The sequence below is a fragment of the Brienomyrus brachyistius genome, chromosome 2, assembly GCF_023856365.1.
Source record: "Brienomyrus brachyistius isolate T26 chromosome 2, BBRACH_0.4, whole genome shotgun sequence".
Lineage (NCBI taxonomy): Eukaryota > Metazoa > Chordata > Actinopteri > Osteoglossiformes > Mormyridae > Brienomyrus > Brienomyrus brachyistius.
The window spans coordinates 38,797,248-38,816,464 of NC_064534.1; the positions used below are offsets into that span (position 1 = coordinate 38,797,248).

At 44.3% G+C, this 19,217-nt stretch overlaps 14 non-coding genes and 2 pseudogenes across 14 annotated transcripts; all 16 read left to right on the plus strand.

The window, feature by feature from the left end:
• Positions 1–1,044: 1,044 nt before the first annotated feature.
• LOC125736380 (5S ribosomal RNA) lies at positions 1,045–1,163 on the plus strand. The gene has a single exon (XR_007395660.1). It is a non-coding gene; the product is annotated as a 5S ribosomal RNA (ribosomal RNA).
• Positions 1,164–2,241: 1,078 nt separating this feature from the next.
• Positions 2,242–2,360, plus strand: LOC125736431 (5S ribosomal RNA). The gene has a single exon (XR_007395709.1). It is a non-coding gene; the product is annotated as a 5S ribosomal RNA (ribosomal RNA).
• A 1,078-nt stretch (positions 2,361–3,438) lies between these two features.
• On the plus strand, positions 3,439–3,557 carry LOC125734981 (5S ribosomal RNA). The gene has a single exon (XR_007394282.1). It is a non-coding gene; the product is annotated as a 5S ribosomal RNA (ribosomal RNA).
• A 1,078-nt stretch (positions 3,558–4,635) lies between these two features.
• LOC125736996 (5S ribosomal RNA) lies at positions 4,636–4,754 on the plus strand. Its single transcript, XR_007396263.1, has one exon. It is a non-coding gene; the product is annotated as a 5S ribosomal RNA (ribosomal RNA).
• A 1,077-nt stretch (positions 4,755–5,831) lies between these two features.
• On the plus strand, positions 5,832–5,940 carry LOC125732034 (5S ribosomal RNA; annotated as a pseudogene).
• A 1,084-nt stretch (positions 5,941–7,024) lies between these two features.
• LOC125736420 (5S ribosomal RNA) lies at positions 7,025–7,143 on the plus strand. The gene has a single exon (XR_007395699.1). It is a non-coding gene; the product is annotated as a 5S ribosomal RNA (ribosomal RNA).
• Positions 7,144–8,214: 1,071 nt separating this feature from the next.
• On the plus strand, positions 8,215–8,333 carry LOC125730885 (5S ribosomal RNA). The gene has a single exon (XR_007391178.1). It is a non-coding gene; the product is annotated as a 5S ribosomal RNA (ribosomal RNA).
• A 1,073-nt stretch (positions 8,334–9,406) lies between these two features.
• Positions 9,407–9,515, plus strand: LOC125732277 (5S ribosomal RNA; annotated as a pseudogene).
• Positions 9,516–10,592: 1,077 nt separating this feature from the next.
• LOC125734910 (5S ribosomal RNA) lies at positions 10,593–10,711 on the plus strand. The gene has a single exon (XR_007394212.1). It is a non-coding gene; the product is annotated as a 5S ribosomal RNA (ribosomal RNA).
• A 1,076-nt stretch (positions 10,712–11,787) lies between these two features.
• On the plus strand, positions 11,788–11,906 carry LOC125733560 (5S ribosomal RNA). Its single transcript, XR_007392901.1, has one exon. It is a non-coding gene; the product is annotated as a 5S ribosomal RNA (ribosomal RNA).
• A 1,079-nt stretch (positions 11,907–12,985) lies between these two features.
• Positions 12,986–13,104, plus strand: LOC125736476 (5S ribosomal RNA). The gene has a single exon (XR_007395754.1). It is a non-coding gene; the product is annotated as a 5S ribosomal RNA (ribosomal RNA).
• Positions 13,105–14,183: 1,079 nt separating this feature from the next.
• LOC125736477 (5S ribosomal RNA) lies at positions 14,184–14,302 on the plus strand. Its single transcript, XR_007395755.1, has one exon. It is a non-coding gene; the product is annotated as a 5S ribosomal RNA (ribosomal RNA).
• A 1,081-nt stretch (positions 14,303–15,383) lies between these two features.
• Positions 15,384–15,502, plus strand: LOC125736479 (5S ribosomal RNA). The gene has a single exon (XR_007395757.1). It is a non-coding gene; the product is annotated as a 5S ribosomal RNA (ribosomal RNA).
• Positions 15,503–16,580: 1,078 nt separating this feature from the next.
• Positions 16,581–16,699, plus strand: LOC125735118 (5S ribosomal RNA). Its single transcript, XR_007394417.1, has one exon. It is a non-coding gene; the product is annotated as a 5S ribosomal RNA (ribosomal RNA).
• A 1,073-nt stretch (positions 16,700–17,772) lies between these two features.
• LOC125736594 (5S ribosomal RNA) lies at positions 17,773–17,891 on the plus strand. Its single transcript, XR_007395870.1, has one exon. It is a non-coding gene; the product is annotated as a 5S ribosomal RNA (ribosomal RNA).
• A 1,073-nt stretch (positions 17,892–18,964) lies between these two features.
• LOC125736595 (5S ribosomal RNA) lies at positions 18,965–19,083 on the plus strand. Its single transcript, XR_007395871.1, has one exon. It is a non-coding gene; the product is annotated as a 5S ribosomal RNA (ribosomal RNA).
• Positions 19,084–19,217: the final 134 nt, after the last annotated feature.

The following is a 19,217-nucleotide window of genomic DNA, read 5'->3' on the forward strand; positions in this document are numbered from 1 at the left end:
CCACTTCACGATTAATTTAAATCTATCACTCCCCTTCCATTTTACTATTTTATATATATATATTTTTTTTTCTCTCATTCATAAAGGCAGCTTTTAGAAACCGTTTTACTCTAAATACTTCCTGGTAATTCTAGGTGCTGTAAGCTGTTCGTGCCTTTATTCCACCAGGGCGCGATCTTCTCACAATCTTGAAGACTGTCACTCCCCATTCACGTTTTACAACTTATTGTTAATGATAAAGAGACAGCTTTTTACACACAGTTTTAAACAAAGTACTGATATTATTCCTCTTCAACTGACCGCTTTGTTTTCTATGCAAAAACCACTTCGCCACAGAAGACTCGATATTATTGGCATAGCAAGTTCTGCTCTTCTCCTTTCAAAACTTGCTAAAAGCTGTATTTAAAAGAACAGATTGGCCGGGGTAATTCACACCCTTCAATGCCAGCTTAATGTTTAGGTTAGTGGGAATCACAGAGGAATTAGGGATGGAAACTTCTTTGCTGGTGGTAGAAGCGGTCTGGTGAATTTTTAGAGAGAAGAGGCCGTCGATGTTTGAATGTAGAAAATTGTTCTGGCTGCAGCCTGCAGTATGGACTTGTTGGTGTGTGTAGCTCCCAGTGTTCTGACAGCGCGACGTTTTGGGGAAGCATGTGATTCAGCAGCTACCAGTGGGCTTCGTGCGGCGGAGATTTTGTGGCTGTTAGCAGAGTTGATAACAGAGGGTCGTTAAGAGAAGCCTACATGCAGTAGGCAAAGGAGTAATGTTTGCCGGCGGGGGACGTGCGGCGATTAACCTGTGCGGTAGTGAAAAGGAGTTAAAAAGAAGGAAGTGTGCGGATGCGGAAAGAATGGAATAATTGTGGTAGGCTGCCGGCTGAGTGGTTTGGTGAATGTTTGGTGTGGGTCCGGCGCTGCCGATTGGATGGTGGGGCTGCAGTGTGAGTCAGATAAAAAAAAAAAACCAGGAGTAGGATCCAATGGGACTAACTGGCATGTATAGACGCGTGTAATGCAAAAGGGCTGGTTTTGGTAGCATCTCTCGCTTACGGCCATACCACCCTGAACACGCCCGATCTCCTCTGATCTTGGAAGCTAAGCAGGTTAGGGTCTGGTTAGTACTTGGATGGGAGACCACCTGGGAATACCAGGTGCTGTAAGCTTTTCTCACTTTTACTTTATACAGGGGGCGCTCCACTTCACGATTAATTTAAATCTATCACTCCCCTTCCATTTTACTATTTTATATATATATATATTTTTTTTTCTCTCATTCATAAAGGCAGCTTTTAGAAACCGTTTTACTCTAAATACTTCCTGGTAATTCTAGGTGCTGTAAGCTGTTCGTGCCTTTATTCCACCAGGGCGCGATATTCTCACAAATTTGAAGACTGTCACTCCCCATTCACGTTTTACAACTTATTGTTAATGATAAAGAGACAGCTTTTTACACACAGTTTTAAACAAAGTACTGATATTATTCCTCTTCAACTGACCGCTTTGTTTTCTATGCAAAAACCACTTCGCCACAGAAGACTCGATATTATTGGCATAGCAAGTTCTGCTCTTCTCCTTTCAAAACTTGCTAAAAGCTGTATTTAAAAGAACAGATTGGCCGGGGTAATTCACACCCTTCAATGCCAGCTTAATGTTTAGGTTAGTGGGAATCACAGAGGAATTAGGGATGGAAACTTCTTTGCTGGTGGTAGAAGCGGTCTGGTGAATTTTTAGAGAGAAGAGGCCGTCGATGTTTGAATGTAGAAAATTGTTCTGGCTGCAGCCTGCAGTATGGACTTGTTGGTGTGTGTAGCTCCCAGTGTTCTGACAGCGCGACGTTTTGGGGAAGCATGTGATTCAGCAGCTACCAGTGGGCTTCGTGCGGCGGAGATTTTGTGGCTGTTAGCGGAGTTGATAACAGAGGGTCGTTAAGAGAAGCCTACATGCAGTAGGCAAAGGAGTAATGTTTGCCGGCGGGGGACGTGCGGCAATTAACCTGTGCGGTAGTGAAAAGGAGTTAAAAAGAAGGAAGTGTGCGGATGCGGAAAGAATGGAATAATTGTGGTAGGCTGCCGGCTGAGTAGTTTGGTGAATGTTTGGTGTGGGTCCGGCGCTGCCGATTGGATGGTGGGGCTGCAGTGTGAGTCAGATAAAAAAAAAAAAACCAGGAGTAGGATCCAATGGGACTATCTGGCATGTATAGACGCGTGTAATGCAAAAGGGCTGTTTTTGGTAGCATCTCCTGCTTACGGCCATACCACCCTGAACACGTCCGATCTCGTCTGATTTTGGAAGCTAAGCAGGGTAGGGTCTGGTTAGTACTTGGATGGGAGACCACCTGGGAATACCTGGTGCTGTAAGCTTTTCTCACTTTTACTTTATACAGGGGGCGCTCCACTTCACGATTAATTTAAATCTATCACTCCCCTTCCATTATACTATTTTATATATATATATTTTTTTTTTTCTCTCATTCATAAAGGCAGCTTTTAGAAACCGTTTTACTATAAATACTTCCTGGTAATTCTAGGTGCTGTAAGCTCTTCGTGCCTTTATTCCACCAGGGCGCGATATTCTCACAAATTTGAAGACTGTCACTCCCCATTCACGTTTTACAACTTATTGTTAATGATAAAGAGACAGCTTTTTACACACAGTTTTAAACAAAGTACTGATATTATTCCTCTTCAACTGACCGCTTTGTTTTCTATGCAAAAACCACTTCGCCACAGAAGACTCGATATTATTGGCATAGCAAGTTCTGCTCTTCTCCTTTCAAAACTTGCTAAAAGCTGTATTTAAAAGAACAGATTGGCCGGGGTAATTCACACCCTTCAATGCCAGCTTAATGTTTAGGTTAGTGGGAATCACAGAGGAATTAGGGATGGAAACTTCTTTGCTGGTGGTAGAAGCGGTCTGGTGAATTTTTAGAGAGAAGAGGCCGTCGATGTTTGAATGTAGAAAATTGTTCTGGCTGCAGCCTGCAGTATGGACTTGTTGGTGTGTGTAGCTCCCAGTGTTCTGACAGCGCGACGTTTTGGGGAAGCATGTGATTCAGCAGCTACCAGTGGGCTTCGTGCGGCGGAGATTTTGTGGCTGTTAGCGGAGTTGATAACAGAGGGTCGTTAAGAGAAGCCTACATGCAGTAGGCAAAGGAGTAATGTTTGCCGGCGGGGGACGTGCGGCAATTAACCTGTGCGGTAGTGAAAAGGAGTTAAAAAGAAGGAAGTGTGCGGATGCGGAAAGAATGGAATAATTGTGGTAGGCTGCCGGCTGAGTAGTTTGGTGAATGTTTGGTGTGGGTCCGGCGCTGCCGATTGGATGGTGGGGCTGCAGTGTGAGTCAGATAAAAAAAAAAAAACCAGGAGTAGGATCCAATGGGACTATCTGGCATGTATAGACGCGTGTAATGCAAAAGTGCTGTTTTTGGTAGCATCTCCTGCTTACGGCCATACCACCCTGAACACGTCCGATCTCGTCTGATCTTGGAAGCTAAGCAGGGTAGGGTCTGGTTAGTACTTGGATGGGAGACCACCTGGGAATACCAGGTGCTGTAAGCTTTTCTCACTTTTACTTTATACAGGGGGCGCTCCACTTCACGATTAATTTAAATCTATCACTCCCCTTCCATTTTACTATTTTATATATATATATTTTTTTTTCTCTCATTCATAAAGGCAGCTTTTAGAAACCGTTTTACTCTAAATACTTCCTGGTAATTCTAGGTGCTGTAAGCTGTTCGTGCCTTTATTCCACCAGGGCGCGATCTTCTCACAAATTTGAAGACTGTCACTCCCCATTCACGTTTTACAACTTATTGTTAATGATAAAGAGACAGCTTTTTACACACAGTTTTAAACAAAGTACTGATATTATTCCTCTTCAACTGACCGCTTTGTTTTCTATGCAAAAACCACTTCGCCACAGAAGACTCGATATTATTGGCATAGCAAGTTCTGCTCTTCTCCTTTCAAAACTTGCTAAAAGCTGTATTTAAAAGAACAGATTGTGCGGGGTAATTCACACCCTTCAATGCCAGCTTAATGTTTAGGTTAGTGGGAATCACAGAGGAATTAGGGATGGAAACTTCTTTGCTGGTGGTAGAAGCGGTCTGGTGAATTTTTAGAGAGAAGAGGCCGTCGATGTTTGAATGTAGAAAATTGTTCTGGCTGCAGCCTGCAGTATGGACTTGTTGGTGTGTGTAGCTCCCAGTGTTCTGACAGCGCGACGTTTTGGGGAAGCATGTGATTCAGCAGGTACCAGTGGGCTTCGTGCGGCGGAGATTTTGTGGCTGTTAGCGGAGTTGATAACAGAGGGTCGTTAAGAGAAGCCTGCATGCAGTAGGCAAAGGAGTAATGTTTGCCGGCGGGGGACGTGCGGCGATTAACCTGTGCGGTAGTGAAAAGGAGTTAAAAAGAAGGAAGTGTGCGGATGCGGAAAGAATGGAATAATTGTGGTAGGCTGCCGGCTGAGTAGTTTGGTGAATGTTTGGTGTGGGTCCGGCGCTGCCGATTGGATGGTGGGGCTGCAGTGTGAGTCAGATAAAAAAAAAAAAAAAACAGGAGTAGGATCCAATGGGACTAACTGGCATGTATAGACGAGTGTAATGCAAAAGGGCTGTTTTTGGTAGCATCTCTCGCTTACGGCCATACCACCCTGAACACGCCCGATCTCGTCTGATCTCGGAAGCTAAGCAGAGTAGGGTCTGGTTACTACTTGGATGGGAGACCACCCAGGAATACCAGGTGCTGTAAGCTTTTCTCACTTTTACTTTATACAGGGGGCGCTCCACTTCACGATTAATTTAAATCTATCACTCCCCTTCCATTTTACTATTTTATATATATATATATTTTTCTCTCTTTCATAAAGGCAGCTTTTGGAAACCGTTTTTCTCTTAATACTGCCTGGTAATTCTAGGTGCTGTAAGCTGTTCGTGCCTTTATTCCACCAGGGCGCGATCTTCTCACAAATTTGAAGACTGTCACTCCCCATTCACGTTTTACAACTTATTGTTAATGATAAAGAGACAGCTTTTTACACACAGTTTTAAACAAAGTACTGATATAATTCCTCTTAAACTCACCGCTTTGTTTTCTATGCAAAAACCACTTCGCCACAGAAGACTCGATATTATTGGCATATTATCTGCTCTTCTCCTCCTTTCAAAACTTGCTAAAAGCTGTATTTAAAAGAGCAGTTTGGCCTGGGTAATTCACACCCTTCAATGCCAGGTTGATGTTTAGGTTAGTGGGAATCACAGAGGAATTAGGGATGGAAACTTCTTTGCTGGTGGTAGAAGCGGCCTGGTGAATTTTTTGAGAGAAGAGGCCGTCGATGTTTCAATGTAGAAAATTGTTCTGGCTGCAGCCTGCAGTATGGACTTGTTGGCGTGTGTAGCTCCCAGTGTTCTGACAGCGTGACGTTTTGGGGAAGCATGTGATTCAACAGCAACCAGTGGGCTTCGTGCGGCGGAGATTTTGTGGCTGTTAGCAGAGTTGATAACAGAGGGTCTTTAAGAGAAGCCTGCATGCGGTAGGCAAATGAGTAATGTTTGCCGGCGGGGGACGTGCGGCGATTAACCTGTGCCATAGTGAAAAGGACTTAAAGAGAAGGAAGTGTGTGGATGCGGAAAGAATGGAATAATTGTGGTAGGCTGCCGGCTGAGTAGTTTGGTGAATGTTTGATGTGGGTCCGGCGCTGCCGAGTGGATGGTGGGGCTGCAGTGTGTGTCAGATAAAAAAAAAAAAAAAAACAGGAGTAAGATCCAAAGGGACTAACTGGCATGTATAGACGCGTGTAATGCAAAAGGGCTGTATTTGGTAGAGTCTCTCGCTTACGGCCATACCACCCTGAACACGCCTGATCTCAGAAGCCAAGCAGGGTAGGGTCTGGTTAGTACTTCCATGGGAGACCTCCTGGGAATACCATGTGCTGTAAGCTTTTCTCACTTCTACTTTATACAGGGGGCGCTCCACTTCACGATTAATTTAAATCTATCACTCCCCTTCCATTTTACTATTTTATATATATATATATATTTTTTTTTTTTTTTTCTCTCATTCATAAAGGCAGCTTTAACACACCGTTTTACTCTAAATACTGCCTGGTAATTCTAGGTGCTGTAAGCTGTTCGTGCCTTTATTCCACCAGGGCGCGATCTTCTCACAAACTTGAAAACTGTCACTCCCCATTCACGTTTTACAACTTATTGTTAATAATAAAGAGACAGCTTTTTACACACAGTTTTAAACAAAGTACTGATATAATTCTTCTTCAACTCACCGCTTTGTTTTCAATGCAAAAACCACTTCACCACAGAATATTCGATATTATTGGCATATTATCTGCTCTTCTCCTCCTTTCAAAACTTGCTAAAAGCTGTATTTAAAAGAGCAGGTTGGCCGGGGTAATTCACACCCTTCAATGCCAGATTAATGTTTAGGTTAGTGGGAATCACAGAGGAATTAGGGATGGAAACTTCTTTGCTGGTGGTAGAAGCGGTCTGGTGAATTTTTAGAGAGAAGAGGCCATCGATGTTTGAATGTAGAAAATTGTTCTGGCTGCAGCCTGCAGTATGGACTTGTTGGTGTGTGTAGCTCCCAGTGTTCTGACAGCGCGACGTTTTGGGGAAGCATGTGATTCAACAGCTACCAGTGGGCTTCGTGCGGCAGAGATTTTGTGGCTGTTAGCGGAGTTGATAACAGAAGGGCATTAAGAGAATCCTGCATGCGGTAGGCAAAGGAGTAATGTTTGCCGGCGGGGGACGTGCGGCGATTAACCTGTGCGGTAGTGAAAAGGAGTTAAAGAGAAGGAAGTGTGCGGATGCGGAAAGAATGGAATAATTGTGGTAGGCTGCCGGCTGAGTAGTTTGGTGAATGTTTGGTGTGGGTCCGGCGCTGCCAATTGGATGGTGGGGCTGCAGTGTGAGTTCGATAAAAAAAAAAACAGGAGTAGGATCCAATGGGACTAACTGACATGTATAGACGCATGTAATGCAAAAGAGCTGTTTTTGGTAGTGTCTCTCGCTTACGGCCGTACCACCCTGAACACACCCGATCTCGTCCGATCTCGGAAGCTAAGCAGGGTAAGGTCTGTTTAGTACTTGGAAGGGAGACCACCTGGGAATACCAGGTGCTGTAAGCTTTTCTCACTTTTACTTTATACAGGGGGCGCTCCACTTCACGATTAATCTAAATCTATCACTCCCCTTCCATTTTACTATTTTATATATTTCTTTTTTCTCTCATTCATAAAGGCAGCTTTTACACACCGTTTTACTCTAAATACTGCCTGGCAATTCTAGGTGCTGTAAGCTGTTCGTGCCTTTATTCCACCAGGGCGCGATCTTCTCACAAACTTGAAGACTGTCACTCCCCATTCACGTTTTACAACTTATTGTTAATGATAAAGAGACAGCTTTTTACACACAGTTTTAAACAAAGTACTGATATAATTCCTCTTCAACTCACCGCTTTGTTTTCTATGCAAAAACCACTTCGCCACAGAAGACTTGATATTGTTGGCATAGCAAGGTCTGCTCTTCTCCTCCTTTCAAAACTTGCTAAAAGCTGTATTTAAAAGAGCAGGTTGGCCGGGGTAATTCACATCCTTCAATGCCAGATTAATGTTTAGGTTGGTGGGAATCACAGAGGAATTAGGGATGGAAACTTCTTTGCTGGTGGTAGAAGCGGTCTGGTGAATTTTTAGAGAGAAGAGGCCGTCGATGTTTGAATGTAGAAAATTGTTCTAGCTGCAGCCTGCAGTATGGACTTGTTGGCGTGTGTAGCTCCCAGTGTTCTGACAGCGCGACGTTTTGGGGAAGCATGTGATTCAACAGCTACCAGTGGGCTTCGTGCGGCGGAGATTTTGTGGCTGTTAGCGGAGTTGATAACAGAGGGTCGTTAAGAGAAGCCTGCATGCGGTAGGCAAAGGAGTAATGTTTGCTGGCGGGGGACGTGCGGCGATTAACCTGTGCGGTAGTGAAAAGGAGTTAAAGAGAAGGAAGTGTGCGGATGCGGAAAGAATGGAATAATTGTGGTAGGCTGCCGGCTGAGTAGTTTGGTGAATGTTTGGTGTGGGTCCGGCGCTGCCAATTGGATGGTGGGGCTGCAGTGTGAGTTCGATAAAAAAAAAAACAGGAGTAGGATCCAATGGGACTAACTGGCATGTATAGACGCATGTAATGCAAAAGAGCTGTTTTTGGTAGTGTCTCTCGCTTACGGGCGTACCACCCTGAACACACCCGATCTCGTCCGATCTCGGAAGCTAAGCAGGGTAAGGTCTGTTTAGTACTTGGAAGGGAGACCACCTGGGAATACCAGGTGCTGTAAGCTTTTCTCACTTTTACTTTATACAGCGGGCACTCCACTTCACGATTAATTTAAATCTATCACTCCCCTTCCATTTTACTATTTTATATATTTCTTTTTTCTCTCATTCATAAAGGCAGCTTTTACACACCGTTTTACTCTAAATACTGCCTGGCAATTCTAGGTGCTGTAAGCTGTTCGTGCCTTTATTCCACCAGGGCGCGATCTTCTCACAAACTTGAAGACTGTCACTCCCCATTCACGTTTTACAACTTATTGTTAATGATAAAGAGACAGCTTTTTACACACAGTTTTAAACAAAGTACTGATATTATTCCTCTTCAACTGACCGCTTTGTTTTCTATGCAAAAACCACTTCGCCACAGAAGACTCGATATTATTGGCATAGCAAGTTCTGCTCTTCTCCTTTCAAAACTTGCTAAAAGCTGTATTTAAAAGAACAGATTGGCCGGGGTAATTCACACCCTTCAATGCCAGCTTAATGTTTAGGTTAGTGGGAATCACAGAGGAATTAGGGATGGAAACTTCTTTGCTGGTGGTAGAAGCGGTCTGGTGAATTTTTAGAGAGAAGAGGCCGTCGATGTTTGAATGTAGAAAATTGTTCTGGCTGCAGCCTGCATTATGGACTTGTTGGTGTGTGTAGCTCCCAGTGTTCTGACAGCGTAACGTTTTGGGGAAGCATGTGATTCAGCAGCTACCAGTGGGCTTCGTGCGGCGGAGATTTTGTGGCTGTTAGCGGAGTTGATAACAGAGGGTCGTTAAGAGAAGCCTGCATGCAGTAGGCAAAGGAGTAATGTTTGCCGGCGGGGAACGTGCGGCGATTAACCTGTGCTGTAGTGAAAAGGAGTTAAAAAGAAGGAAGTGTGCGGATGCGGAAAGAATGGAATAATTGTGGTAGGCTGCCGGCTGAGTAGTTTGGTGAATGTTTGGTGTGGTTCCGGCACTGCCGATTGGATGGAGGGGCTGCAGTGTGAGTCAGATAAAAAAAAAAAAAAAACAGGAGTAGGATCCAATGGGACTAACTGGCATGTATAGAGGCGTGTAATGCAAAAGGGCTGTTTTTGGTACTTTTTCTCGCTCACGGCCATACCACCCAGAACACGCCTGATCTTGGAAGCTAAGCAGGTTAGGGTCTGGTTAGTACTTGGATGGGAGACCACCTGGGAATACCAGGTGCTGCAAGCTTTTCTCACTTTTACTTTATACAGGGGGCGCTCCACTTCACGATTAATTTAAATCTAGCACTCCCCTTCCATTTTACTATTTTATATATATATATTTTTTCTCTCTTTTATAAAGCCAGCTTTTAGAAACCGTTTTACTCTAAATACTTCCTGGTAATTCTAGGTGCTGTAAGCTGTTCGTGCCTTTATTCCACCAGGGCGCGATCTTCTCACAAACTTGAAGACTGTCACTCCCCATTCACGTTTTACAACTTATTGTTAATGATAAAGAGACAGCTTTTTACACACAGTTTTAAACAAAGTACTGATATTATTCCTCTTCAACTGACCGCTTTGTTTTCTATGCAAAAACCACTTCGCCACAGAAGACTCGATATTATTGGCATAGCAAGTTCTGCTCTTCTCCTTTCAAAACTTGCTAAAAGCTGTATTTAAAAGAACAGATTGGCCGGGGTAATTCACACCCTTCAATGCCAGCTTAATGTTTAGGTTAGTGGGAATCACAGAGGAATTAGGGATGGAAACTTCTTTGCTGGTGGTAGAAGCGGTCTGGTGAATTTTTAGAGAGAAGAGGCCGTCGATGTTTGAATGTAGAAAATTGTTCTGGCTGCAGCCTGCATTATGGACTTGTTGGTGTGTGTAGCTCCCAGTGTTCTGACAGCGTAACGTTTTGGGGAAGCATGTGATTCAGCAGCTACCAGTGGGCTTCGTGCGGCGGAGATTTTGTGGCTGTTAGCGGAGTTGATAACAGAGGGTCGTTAAGAGAAGCCTGCATGCAGTAGGCAAAGGAGTAATGTTTGCCGGCGGGGGAACGTGCGGCGATTAACCTGTGCTGTAGTGAAAAGGAGTTAAAAAGAAGGAAGTGTGCGGATGCGGAAAGAATGGAATAATTGTGGTAGGCTGCCGGCTGAGTAGTTTGGTGAATGTTTGGTGTGGGTCCGGCGCTGCCGATTGGATGGTGGTGCTGCAGTGTGAGTCAGATAAAAAAAAAAAAAAAACCAGGAGTAGGATCCAATGGGACTAACTGGCATGTATAGACGCGTGTAATGCAAAAGGGCTGTTTTTGGTAGCGTCTCTCGCTTATGGCCATACCACCCTGAACACGCCCGATCTCATCTGATCTCGGAAGCCAAGCAGGGTAGGGTCTGGTTAGTACTTGGATGGGAGACCTCCTGGGTATACCAGGTGCTGTAAGCTTTTCTCACTTTTACTTTATACAGGGGGCGCTCCACTTCACGATTAATTTAAATCTAGCACTCCCCTTCCATTTTACTATTTTATATATATTTTTTTTTTTTTCTCTCTTTCATAAAGCCAGCTTTTAGAAACCGTTTTACTCTAAATACTTCCTGGTAATTCTAGGTGCTGTAAGCTGTTCGTGCCTTTATTCCACCAGGGCGCGATCTTCTCACAAACTTGAAGACTGTCACTCCCCATTCACGTTTTACAACTTATTGTTAATGATAAAGAGACAGCTTTTTACACACAGTTTTAAACAAAGTACTGATATTATTCCTCTTCAACTGACCGCTTTGTTTTCTATGCAAAAACCACTTCGCCACAGAAGACTCGATATTATTGGCATAGCAAGCTCTGCTCTTCTCCTTTCAAAACTTGCTAAAAGCTGTATTTAAAAGAACAGATTGGCCGGGGTAATTCACACCCTTCAATGCCAGCTTAATGTTTAGGTTAGTGGGAATCACAGAGGAATTAGGGATGGAAACTTCTTTGCTGGTGGTAGAAGCGGTCTGGTGAATTTTTAGAGAGAAGAGGCCGTCGATGTTTGAATGTAGAAAATTGTTCTGGCTGCAGCCTGCAGTATGGACTTGTTGGTGTGTGTAGCTCCCAGTGTTCTGACAGCGCGACGTTTTGGGGAAGCATGTGATTCAGCAGCTACCAGTGGGCTTCGTGCGGTGGAGATTTTGTGGCTGTTAGCGGAGTTGATAACAGAGGGTCGTTAAGAGAAGCCTGCATGCAGTAGGCAAAGGAGTAATGTTTGCCGGCGGGGGACATGCAGCGATTAACCTGTGCGGTAGTGAAAAGGAGTTAAAAAGAAGGAAGTGTGCGGATGCGGAAAGAATGGAATAATTGTGGTAGGCTGCCGGCTGAGTAGTTTGGTGAATGTTTGGTGTGGGTCCGGCGCTGCCGATTGGATGGTGGTGCTGCAGTGTGAGTCAGATAAAAAAAAAAAAACCAGGAGTAGAATCCAATGGGACTAACTGGCATGTATAGACGCGTGTAATGCAAAAGGGCTGTTTTTGGTAGCATCTCTCGCTTATGGCCATACCACCCTGAACACGCCCGATCTCGTCTGATCTCGGAAGCCAAGCAGGGTAGGGTCTGGTTAGTACTTGGATGGGAGACCTCCTGGGAATACCAGGTGCTGTAAGCTTTTCTCACTTTTACTTTATACAGGGGGCGCTCCACTTCACGATTAATTTAAATCTAGCACTCCCCTTCCATTTTACTATTTTATATATATATATTTTTTTTCTCTCATTCATAAAGGCAGCTTTTACACACCGTTTTACTCTAAATACTTCCTGGTAATTCTAGGTGCTGTAAGCTGTTCGTGCCTTTATTCCACCAGGGCGCGATCTTCTCACAAACTTGAAGACTGTCACTCCCCATTCACGTTTTACAACTTATTGTTAATGATAAAGAGACAGCTTTTTACACACAGTTTTAAACAAAGTACTGATATTATTCCTCTTCAACTGACCGCTTTGTTTTCTATGCAAAAACCACTTCGCCACAGAAGACTCGATATTATTGGCATAGCAAGCTCTGCTCTTCTCCTTTCAAAACTTGCTAAAAGCTGTATTTAAAAGAACAGATTGGCCGGGGTAATTCACACCCTTCAATGCCAGCTTAATGTTTAGGTTAGTGGGAATCACAGAGGAATTAGGGATGGAAACTTCTTTGCTGGTGGTAGAAGCGGTCTGGTGAATTTTTAGAGAGAAGAGGCCGTCGATGTTTGAATGTAGAAAATTGTTCTGGCTGCAGCCTGCAGTATGGACTTGTTGGTGTGTGTAGCTCCCAGTGTTCTGACAGCGCGACGTTTTGGGGAAGCATGTGATTCAGCAGCTACCAGTGGGCTTCGTGCGGCGGAGATTTTGTGGCTGTTAGCGGAGTTGATAACAGAGGGTCGTTAAGAGAAGCCTGCATGCAGTAGGCAAAGGAGTAATGTTTGCCGGCGGGGGACGTGCGGCGATTAACCTGTGCGGTAGTGAAAAGGAGTTAAAAAGAAGGAAGTGTGCGGATGCTGAAAGAATAGAATAATTGTGGTAGGCTGCCGGCTGAGTAGTTTGGTGAATGTTTGGTGTGGGTCCGGCGCTGCCGATTGGATGGTGGGGCTGCAGTGTGAGTCAGATAAAAAAAAAAAAAAAGAACATTAGTAGGATCCAATGGGACCAACTGGCATGTATAGAGGCGTGTAATGCAAAAGGGATGTTTTTGGTGGCATCTCCCGCTTACGGCCATACCACCCTGAACACGCCCGATCTCGTCTGGTCTCGGAAGCCAAGCAGGGTAGGGTCTGGTTAGTACTTGGATGGGAGACCACCTGGGATTACCAGGTGCTGTAAGCTTTTCTCACTTTTACTTTATACAGGGGGCGCTCCACTTCACGATTAATTTAAATCTATCACTCCCCTTCCATTTTACTATTTTATATATATATTTTTTTTTTTCTCTCATTCATAAAGGCAGCTTTTAGAAACCGTTTTACTCTAAATACTTCCTGGTAATTCTAGGTGCTGTAAGCTGTTCGTGCCTTTATTCCACCAGGGCGCGATCTTCTCACAAACTTGAAGACTGTCACTCCCCATTCACGTTTTACAACTTATTGTTAATGATAAAGAGACAGCTTTTTACACACAGTTTTAAACAAAGTACTGATATTATTCCTCTTCAACTGACCGCTTTGTTTTCTATGCAAAAACCACTTCGCCACAGAAGACTCGATATTATTGGCATAGCAAGCTCTGCTCTTCTCCTTTCAAAACTTGCTAAAAGCTGTATTTAAAAGAACAGATTGGCCGTGGTAATTCACACCCTTCAATGCCAGCTTAATGTTTAGGTTAGTGGGAATCACAGAGGAATTAGGGATGGAAACTTCTTTGCTGGTGGTAGAAGCGGTCTGGTGAATTTTTAGAGAGAAGAGGCCGTCGATGTTTGAATGTAGAAAATTGTTCTGGCTGCAGCCTGCAGTATGGACTTGTTGGTGTGTGTAGCTCCCAGTGTTCTGACAGCGTGACGTTTTGGGGAAGCATGTGATTCAGCAGCTACCAGTGGGCTTCGTGCGGCGGAGATTTTGTGGCTGTTAGCGGAGTTGATAACAGAGGGTCGTTAAGAGAAGCCTGCATGCAGTAGGCAAAGGAGTAATGTTTGCCAGCGGGGGACGTGCGGCGATTAACTTGTGCGGTAGTGAAAAGGAGTTAAAAAGAAGGAAGTGTGCGGATGCTGAAAGAATAGAATAATTGTGGTAGGCTGCCGGCTGAGTAGTTTGGTGAATGTTTGGTGTGGGTCCGGCGCTGCCGATTGGATGGTGGGGCTGCAGTGTGAGTCAGATAAAAAAAAAAAAAAGAACATTAGTAGGATCCAATGGGACCAACTGGCATGTATAGAGGCGTGTAATGCAAAAGGGATGTTTTTGGTGGCATCTCCCGCTTACGGCCATACCACCCTGAACACGCCCGATCTCGTCTGGTCTCGGAAGCCAAGCAGGGTAGGGTCTGGTTAGTACTTGGATGGGAGACCACCTGGGATTACCAGGTGCTGTAAGCTTTTCTCACTTTTACTTTATACAGGGGGCGCTCCACTTCACGATTAATTTAAATCTATCACTCCCCTTCCATTTTACTATTTTATATATATTTTTTTTTTTTTCTCTCATTCATAAAGGCAGCTTTTACTCACCGTTTTACTCTAAATACTTCCTGGTAATTCTAGGTGCTGTAAGCTGTTCGTGCCTTTATTCCACCAGGGCGCGATCTTCTCACAAACTTGAAGACTGTCACTCCCCATTCACGTTTTACAACTTATTGTTAATGATAAAGAGACAGCTTTTTACACACAGTTTTAAAGAAAGTACTGATATTATTCCTCTTCAACTGACCGCTTTGTTTTCTATGCAAAAACCACTTCGCCACAGAAGACTCGATATTATTGGCATAGCAAGCTCTGCTCTTCTCCTTTCAAAACTTGCTAAAAGCTGTATTTAAAAGAACAGATTGGCCGGGGTAATTCACACCCTTCAATGCCAGCTTAATGTTTAGGTTAGTGGGAATCACAGAGGAATTAGGGATGGAAACTTCTTTGCTGGTGGTAGAAGCGGTCTGGTGAATTTTTAGAGAGAAGAGGCCGTCGATGTTTGAATGTAGAAAATTGTTCTGGCTGCAGCCTGCAGTATGGACTTGTTGGTGTGTGTAGCTCCCAGTATTCTGACAGCGCGACGTTTTGGGGAAGCATGTGATTCAGCAGCTACCAGTGGGCTTCGTGCGGCGGAGATTTTGTGGCTGTTAGCGGAGTTGATAACAGAGGGTCGTTAAGAGAAGCCTGCATGCAGTAGGCAAAGGAGTAATGTTTGCCGGCGGGGGACGTGCGGCGATTAACCTGTGCGGTAGTGAAAAGGAGTTAAAAAGAAGGAAGTGTGCGGATGCTGAAAGAATAGAATAATTGTGGTAGGCTGCCGGCTGAGTAGTTTGGTGAATGTTTGGTGTGGGTCCGGCGCTGCCGATTGGATGGTGGGGCTGCAGTGTGAGTCAGATAAAAAAAAAAAAAAAAGAACATTAGTAGGATCCAATGGGACCAACTGGCATGTATAGAGGCGTGTGATGCAAAAGGGATGTTTTTGGTGGCATCTCCCGCTTACGGCCATACCACCCTGAACACGCCCGATCTCGTCTGGTCTCGGAAGCCAAGCAGGGTAGGGTCTGGTTAGTACTTGGATGGGAGACCACCTGGGATTACCAGGTGCTGTAAGCTTTTCTCACTTTTACTTTATACAGGGGGCGCTCCACTTCACGATTAATTTAAATCTATCACTCCCCTTCCATTTTACTATTTTATATATATATATTTTTTTTTCTCTCATTCATAAAGGCAGCTTTTAGAAACCGTTTTACTCTAAATACTTCCTGGTAATTCTAGGTGCTGTAAGCTGTTCGTGCCTTTATTCCACCAGGGCGCGATCTTCTCACAAACTTGAAGACTGTCACTCCCCATTCACGTTTTACAACTTATTGTTAATGATAAAGAGACAGCTTTTTACACACAGTTTTAAACAAAGTACTGATATTATTCCTCTTCAACTGACCGCTTTGTTTTCTATGCAAAAACCACTTCGCCACAGAAGACTCGATATTATTGGCATAGCAAGCTCTGCTCTTCTCCTTTCAAAACTTGCTAAAAGCTGTATTTAAAAGAACAGATTGGCCGTGGTAATTCACACCCTTCAATGCCAGCTTAATGTTTAGGTTAGTGGGAATCACAGAGGAATTAGGGATGGAAACTTCTTTGCTGGTGGTAGAAGCGGTCTGGTGAATTTTTAGAGAGAAGAGGCCGTCGATGTTTGAATGTAGAAAATTGTTCTGGCTGCAGCCTGCAGTATGGACTTGTTGGTGTGTGTAGCTCCCAGTGTTCTGACAGCGTGACGTTTTGGGGAAGCATGTGATTCAGCAGCTACCAGTGGGCTTCGTGCGGCGGAGATTTTGTGGCTGTTAGCGGAGTTGATAACAGAGGGTCGTTAAGAGAAGCCTGCATGCGGTAGGCAAAGGAGTAATGTTTGCTGGCGGGGGACGTGCGGCGATTAACCTGTGCGGTAGTGAAAAGGAGTTAAAGAGAAGGAAGTGTGCGGATGCGGAAAGAATGGAATAATTGTGGTAGGCTGCCGGCTGAGTAGTTTGGTGAATGTTTGGTGTGGGTCCGGCGCTGCCAATTGGATGGTGGGGCTGCAGTGTGAGTCAGATAAAAAAAAAAAAAGAACATTAGTAGGATCCAATGGGACCAACTGGCATGTATAGAGGCGTGTAATGCAAAAGGGATGTTTTTGGTAGCATCTCTCGCTTACGGCCATACCACCCTGAACACGCCTGATCTCGTCTGATCTCGGAAGCTAAGCAGGTTAGGGTCTGGTTAGTACTTGGATGGGAGACCACCTGGGAATACCAGGTGCTGTAAGCTTTTCTCACTTTTACTTTATACAGGGGGCGCTCCACTTCACGATTAATTTAAATCTATCACTCCCCTTCCATTTTACTATTTTATATATTTTTTTTTTCTCTCATTCATAAAGGCAGCTTTTACACACCGTTTTACTCTAAATACTGCCTGGTAATTCTAGGTGCTGTAAGCTGTTCGTGCCTTTATTCCACCAGGGCACGATCTTCTCACAAACTTGAAGACTGTCACTCCCCATTCACGTTTTACAACTTATTGTTAATAATAAAGAGACAGCTTTTTACACACAGTTTTAAACAAAGTACTGATATAATTCCTCTTCAACTCACCGCTTTGTTTTCTATGCAAAAACCACTTCGCCACAGAAGACTTGATATTGTTGGCATAGCAAGGTCTGCTCTTCTCCTCCTTTCAAAACTTGCTAAAAGCTGTATTTAAAAGAGCAGGTTGGCCGGGGTAATTCACACCCTTCAATGCCAGATTAATGTTTAGGTTAGTGGGAATCACAGAGGAATTAGGGATGGAAACTTCTTTGCTGATGGTAGAAGCGGTCTGGTGAATTTTTAGAGAGAAGAGGCCGTCGATGTTTCAATGTAGAAAATTGTTCTGGCTGCAGCCTGCAGTATGGACTTGTTGGCGTGTGTAGCTCCCAGTGTTCTGACAGCGTAACGTTTTGGGGAAGCATGTGATTCAACAGCTACCAGTGGGCTTCGTGCGGCAGAGATTTTGTGGCTGTTAGCGGAGTTGATAACAGAGGGTCGTTAAGAGAAGCCTGCATGAGGTAGGCAAAGGAGTAATGTTTGCCGGCGGGGGACGTGCGGCGATTAACCTGTGCGGTAGTGAAAAGGACTTAAAGAGAAGGTAGTGTGCGGATGCGGAAAGAATGGAATAATTGTGGTAGGCTGCCGGCTGAGTAGTTTGGTGAATGTTTGGTGTGGGTGCGGCGCTGCCGATTGGATGGTGGTGCTGCAGTGTGAGTCAGATAAAAAAAAAAAAACAGGAGTAGGATCCAATGGGACTAACTGGCATGTATAGAGTCGTGTAATGCAAAAGGGCTGTTTTTGTTCGCGGCTCTTGCTTATGGCCATACCACCCTGAACGCGCCCGATCTCGTCTGATCTCGGAAGCTAAGCGGGGTAGGGTCTGGTTAGTACTTGGATGGGAGACTGCCTGGGAATACCACGTGCTGTAAGCTTTTCTCACTTTTACTTTATACAGGGGGCACTCCACCTCACGATTAATTTAAATCTATCACTCCCCTTCCATTTTACTATTTTATATATTTCTTTTTTCTCTCATTCATAAAGGCAGCTTTTACACACGTTTTACTCTAAATACTGCCTGGTAATTCTAGGTGCTGTAAGCTGTTCGTGCCTTTATTCCACCAGGGCACGATCTTCTCACAAACTTGAAGACTGTCACTCCACATTCACGTTTTACAACTTATTGTTAATAATAAAAAGACAGCTTTTTACACACAGTTTTAAACAAAGTACTGATATAATTCCTCTTCAACTCACCGCTTTGTTTTCTATGCAAAAACCACTTCGCCACAGAAGACTTGATATTGTTGGCATAGCAAGGTCTGCTCTTCTCCTCCTTTCAAAACTTGCAAAAAGCTATATTTAAAAGAGCAGGTTGGCCGGGGTAATTCAAACCCTTCAATGCCAGCTTAATGTTTAGGTTAGTGGGAATCACAGAAGAATTAGGGATGGAAACTTCTTTGCTGGTGGTAGAAGCGGTCTGGTGAATTTTTAGAGAGAAGAGGCTGTCGATGTTTGAATGTAGAAAATTGTTCTGGCTGCAGCCTGCAGTATGGACTTGTTAGTGTGTGTAGCTCCCAGTGTTCTGACAGCGCGACGTTTTGGGGAAGCATGTGATTCAACAGCTACCAGTGGGCTTCGTGCGGCAGAGATTTTGTGGCTGTTAGCGGAGTTGATAACAGAGGGTCGTTAAGAGAAGCCTGCATGAGGTAGGCAAAGGAGTAATGTTTGCCGGCGGGGGACGTGCAGCGATTAACCTGTGCGGTAGTGAAAAGGACTTAAAGAGAAGGAAGTGTGCGGATGCGGAAAGAATGGAATAATTGTGGTAGGCTGCCGGCTGAGTAGTTTGGTGAATGTTTGGTGTGGGTGCGGCGCTGCCGATTGGATGGTGGTGCTGCAGTGTGAGTCAGATAAAAAAAAAAAAAACAGGAGTAGGATCCAATGGGACTAACTGGCATGTATAGAGTCGTGTAATGCAAAAGGGCTGTTTTTGTTCGCGGCTCTTGCTTATGGCCATACCACCCTGAACGCGCCCGATCTCGTCTGATCTCGGAAGCTAAGCGGGGTAGGGTCTGGTTAGTACTTGGATGGGAGACTGCCTGGGAATACCACGTGCTGTAAGCTTTTCTCACTTTTACTTTATACAGGGGGCGCTCCACTTCACGATTAATTTAAATCTATCACTCACCTTCCATTTTACTATTTTATATATATATTTTTTTTCTCTCATTCATAAAGGCAGCCTTTACACACCGTTT